Genomic DNA, 6,182 nt, shown 5'->3' with positions numbered 1-6,182 from the left:
AAAAATACCCATATTTATTTTTAAAGGAGTTAGGCCTTTTAACTCTTACTTCTTCAGGTGTTGAGTGTTAACCCACATGGAAAAAAGCATGCTTTGGCTTTTCAAGACATTTTTGACAGTCACACACTCCTGCCAGCTATCCCACAAAGCTGTATTGGAAGGAAACCAAAAAAAAAAAAAAATCAAGCTTCTTAAAAGCAAATTAGGTTCTTTTCCTTCCATACCTCTCTGCATCTCCAATACTTTCTTTTGCAACTGGAGATGCTGACTGTCCACCAGATTTCTTGCCTTCCATCAAGTGAGTTGAAAGCCACAGGTGTGGGAATCCTGTGGCAAATGGGTAGATCAGCTTCCTCTTCTTTCTGGCTGAATTTGCTCTCTGTGGCATCCACAGGGGGCTGCAAAATGGTGGGGTACCTTTTCACAGGAACTACTGGGAGCAAAGATGTCTTCCCATTTCTCAATAGTATATCACAGAACTCTGCCCCCTAATACTAACCCAGCTATTCCATCAAAGCCAGAAGTTAAAAATAAAAGTAACTTTTGTGTGTTGATGTTGTTAACTTTTGCTAACAAGAAGTTAAGAAAAAGAGGGAAGAAAAGGGGGAAAGTCCCAAACTAGACTCCTCCCCATGGGTCAGGCGCAAAACAGCAATGTCCTTTTAGAAAAAGAAATTCTAAAAAGGAAATATCTGTCTATTTATTTATCTATCCTGGACTGCTGCTATTGTCCCTGTCGAATAGGTGTCATTACAGCTACCTCTTCTTTCATTCAAATAGAGCCTTCCTGAAAATCTACTGAACTTACTTTTTTCATGTCACTTCATGGCCAGACAATTATGCATTTACTTCTCCCAGCCTCACTTCTGCCTTTGTTCTTGAAAGACAGTTTTTCTCTCTTGTCAAAAGGGAGAAGGTTGAGGGCAATTCCCTGCACATGTGATTCCAAGCCATGCTTCATTTGGCTTGAATGTGTATGGAGACTCCCACTGCTATCAGTGAATATGGAGTGTAGGCTTGCATGCCCATTCACCACAGGGGTATCACACATCCTTGTTTACTGCTGGCTCGGTGTCCAACCATTCACTAAGCAGTCCATTTATTCTCATGCAAGCTTTTCTTCCATAATATAACATTCTTACTGCATTCAACAACCAATTTTCAACTCTATATTTGCAGAAAATATTCTAAAATTCACAATTCACTTTATCATGTGCTTTCTCTAAATAAGTGTTTTTCATACATGGCAACTTTAAGATGTGTTAACTTCAACTCCCAGAATTCCCCAGCCAGCATGTTGCCTGGGGAATTCTGGGAGCTGAAGTCCACACATCTTAAAGTTGCCAAGTTTGAAAAACATTGCTCTAAATCAACCAATATACAATGAACTTTCTTTGAGAACTCTATGAAGGTGAACCATATAAAGGAATGGGAATCTCGTCTATACTTCCAGCCTGGCACAAGGCCATACTACACTTCCCAAATTTTGCTCGCTGTCACCTCTTGTACCCTTTCAATCAGAATTTTGCTTAAAGTCTCAAAAAATAAACCCATTGTAGTATATGTGTTCCCTCATGCAACTTTCTATTTGCATAGGGAACAATGATGGCATTCTTCTAATTCTCAGGCACTGCAAAGATGCAGTTTTACAGACATGTCATTACAAGTCACAGAGCCAGTCCATAAGCAAAACATATCCCTAAGCCGTCTACATCCGGAGCCTTACCATTTTTCCAATATTCTCACGGTATTTATGGTTTCCTCTTCATCAGTTTTCCTTGGACACTGGCATTTATAGCATCCATTTCAAATCCACTTTTTGATGTAGTACCTTCATTCCCTTACAGATCCCTAAAACACTTAATCCAGCATTCTTCCATTTTAGTTCCTTCCCAATTCATGTCATCATTTTTCTTTTGAATTCCGTTCACTCTTTCTTTAGAGTCACTCACCCCTTTTTATTCACTTTCAGAGCATTTTTTCCATCAAAATCTTTCTGCATTTTCTCTGCCACTTTTCATCTTAACCATTCCTTACAACAATCTTTTCCTTCATACAGAATACACATTATACAATATATTTTTCTGATCCTCATTTTTGCAGCATTCTCTTATATGACTCTTTTCCTCAGCCACATCTTCTTTCCCTTCATCATTCTACCCAGCATCCATTTCCATACTTCTCATTAGCCATGGTCATCTGTAGGGAGACAAATGGCAAAACATATGATGGCATCATCATGCCAATGCTGCAACTTATGTACTTGTATGAGACGTCATACATAAAGTATGACGTAAGTACATATGGTGGCATTTCCATGATGACATCACCACTCACATGTCATTTTGACTTCGTTGCAAGTGGTGCAGCCCTTATGGATCTCCACAGAATTCTGTGGCACCCTGTAACATTAATCTTTCCACCCTGTTCCAAGTAGCTTCCACATCCTCTTTCCTTACATCCAACGCTCCATCCATTCTGTTGGGAGATTAATCTATCTTCTAATACTTTTTTCATACACAATTTGCGCTTTTTCTTCCTGCAGTTGTTCTACCTTCACTCTTTTCTTTCTCTTCTTTCCTTTTCTTCCACCTCCATCTTTCCAGATCTATTACTGACACTAACAAGAAAAAGTTTTTTCCACATTGTGAACTTTTCATTAACATTGCATGGAATAGCAGGAGCATGCATGGAGTAAAACTAGAATTTAGTTGTGTTTGTGGCATATTGACCAAAAATAGGTCAAAATCGGCCATTCCTGTCCTTGTTATTCTATGCTAGCTAAAATCTCTAATCCAGAGACTACTTTATGCCCAAATATACCATTACTCACATTCTATCAACTACTGTAGGAAATACACGCAGCATACTGACCCATATTCAGAATACTCAGTTTCAAGTTTAGAAAATTGAATTAACTAGTTCAGTCTTTTCCATCCTACCAACATGCAGATTTGCTGGGGAAGCAACTCACAAAATACCCTGCTATAATAAGGAGATGAGGTCATACAGAGAATGCAGCCAGCTCTGTCAGTTTGTGGTCATCATGTACCAGATTAGTATTAGCAGAGGAAATAGCAGGAATGACGCTTCCTCCTGTGCAAATTTGAGCAGTGTTGTGTGCAGTAGGGCCGGAAAAGCCTTTTCTATCCTGCAGAGTTTTGTAGTAAACTCACTGGAAATAAAGCCGGTTTCCCCCACTAGCCACAGTGACAGCCATGGGTTCTATCTGAACCATGGTTAACACAATCCCCAGTTAGTGGATTCCCCTGCTTCTCTTTCCCTCCACCTCCCCGTGCCAGGACAGCGAACATCAGCTGGATTCCCTTCTGGGTGGAGGCCTTGTGAAAACTGGTGAAAACAAATAACAACAAAATCCACACATTTTAAATATCTTCCTGTCATTTGGGCTACAAGGGGAAACCTGGCAGAATTTTTGACATTTTCATCCTGCTAAAACAATAACAGGAAGAAAGAAAATAGCCATCTTGTAAAACAAAAAAAAAGGGGGGGGGGAGAAAAAAGAAATAGTCAGCATTTCACTACTATACCTGGAAAAAAGGGGGGGAAATCCAGACTTTCATGGCAGCCCAGAAGTCCAGTATGAAGGCAGAGAGTGGAGGGAAATAAGGGAGAGGTGGTGTCCACAGCATACACCAGTTTTTGGAATGGAGGCATTCATTGTAGGATGGCCCCTGGCTGCATGAGAAGATACAGAAAAACACCACATGGATGCAGAGCTAGAAGAACAGAAGTGCAAAGTTGCCTTCCCAGCAGCCTAAGGATGTCTGAAGAGAACATCATCCATTTCTGCCCCCACCCCAACAGATAGCCCAACCTCATGGTGAGCAAGCAAAAAGGGCAGATCCCTAGGACAGGATACAGAGAGCCAAAGTGCAGGGCAGCCTATCCCAACTGGGTGCCCTCTAGAAGTGTGGCCTTCAGCTGCCAGAATTCTTCTCCCAACAGGGCCATTGGGATAGCTGAAGTCCACGCATTTAAAAAGCTGGAAAAGACTGGTCTGGTCAGCACAAATAACCAGGAGTCCCGGCACCTTTAGGGCTATATTTCTCAGATTATAGCATATTTTTCTTTCAGCAAAATGATGATGTTCCCTGATTTATTTGAACCCAATTGAACCAATAAACCTGGCTATTCAAAGATGGTTCTGGTAAGAACATATACTCCCAGGCTGACCATTTTCTGAGTACATCACTGTTTTTTAGGGAATGCTTTTCATAACACATTTGTTTTCTTGACAACCAAGTTGAACTATTATTGGAGTAGGAAGAGGTCCAATGGATTGTGCTATCCTACTCATCCTATCTCATAATTATGGAGAGAACCGATTTTGAAAGAAATGCTGTCACGTTTACTCTTGTGGTTCCAGCTACTAAGAAGAATAACCAGTGTCAGAAACACAGAAATATATGGATAAATACATCATTTCTTCTTTCCAATTTCCCCAACATCACTGATTTCAGGAAGGAGAAAAGTTGGAGATTGGTTTGTTTTAGTGTAGTAAGATATTACTTTTGCTTTTTACTGTTAATGGTGATCCATGCACATCAGGAGATGTATGTTTTCCATAGACCACCTTTTTTTCATTTTGCAGCACCAGCACTGGAGGAGCAGGTGACAATCTGCTTCATCCTTGCTTCACAATTGCCAGATTTGAGCCACATCGAAACATTCAGCACATCCACTGAAACTGGATCAAAAATTCTCAGGAAATAATTTATGATGAGTTTTCTTAACTTTTTTTTCCCTAGCTGAAGCTCTTAAAATGGTTCAGGAATTTCAGTTTTCCAACCTTTGCCTATCTAATTTTCCCATTCACAAATAGAGCAGAAAATTCTCCCAATCCATCTCTTTTAATTCATTTCAACTTTCATCCACTGGAGAAAATTAACAATAAACTTCTACCCAACACGAAAGAAGCTCAAATATTTCAAAGGCTGATAAAAAGCTGCATTCCCACTTTCTGTACAGTACTCTCAATTATTTTCTTCAAATGCTCAGGTAGTTTGAAGAAATCCTGGATAAAGGCCTTTTGGGAACAGGACACCTCATTTTCATAAGAGAGAAGTGAATTTTCTTCTGTCCTTTCTTTCCTGTTTTCATTTTAATTATTTTCACTACTGTTCTCCTACAGGGCCAGTGAACCCTCCACAACATAATTTTTTTAAAAAAATAATAAAACACAAATCCCATAAATCTTCCTTAGTTTTATTTTATTTTAATAGAGCAAAATACAAAGAAATGAAGATGTTGCATCCAGATGTTCTCCCTGTGAGAGATGGAAGACTATTCGTGGCTTCCTAAACTGTTGGTCTAACTTGGATGGTGGCTTCCCTGAATTATTTTTTTCCATCAATAGCTCACCATCTCACCTTCACAAAGCACTGTTCCATATACATATTTAAGATTCATATCTTGGAGCCTAAAGGAATATGCATAGTTTCTGTCTTCCAGTTTTATCCCCATATAACGACAGTCTTCTTAGATAAGTTGGGTTGGGCTAAGGTCACTGAGTGTAATTTTTGGAAACTTCAACCCATCCCCAAAATATTTGGTGGAATGGTTTCCAACTGTATCATCCATAAAGGATGTGTAGAATTTTCTACACATTTTCTCACAAGCTCTCAGATCTTAGAAATTGTTTATTCCACCAATGACCCAGCAAATATTTAGGGCAGCTTTCTTGTAATTTGTAGTTTTGGGCTGGGAATTATGAAAGTTGAAATCTAGCTTAGGGAGGGCTTCCTTAAGTTGTTTAGATCAGATAGCTTTATCACTTTGGATTAACTTAGTTCTAATAAAGCGGTTAGAGAATCATTGAATCATAGGGTTGGAAGGGACTTTGGAGGTCTTCTAGAAGCTCTGGAAGAACTCAAAGTTCAGTTTGATTTAGATGTTTCTCAGGCTCCTCAGTTTGACAGAGAATTCTTATCTATACACTTGTAGGCCATATGGACTGAAACCCTTCAGTTAAATAGAGGTTCCAGGATTACTTTTGATCCATTTTCTTCTTTCTCTCTCTCTCTCTCTCTCTCTCTCTCTCTCTCTCTCTCTCTCTCTTCTCCATAATATCTAAACAAGTTCATGTATCTCTACAATTATACTGAAGGATGGTTTTGGATTAGGAACAGTATCCCCCCCCCCCAAAAAAATCTTAATAA

This window comes from Python bivittatus, unplaced genomic scaffold (assembly GCF_059951505.1).
Source record: "Python bivittatus isolate LINGU-HERP-01145 unplaced genomic scaffold, Pbiv_v1 ctg000590_np1212, whole genome shotgun sequence".
NCBI lineage: Eukaryota > Metazoa > Chordata > Lepidosauria > Squamata > Pythonidae > Python > Python bivittatus.
Note: the sequence above shows the minus strand (reverse complement) of the source record.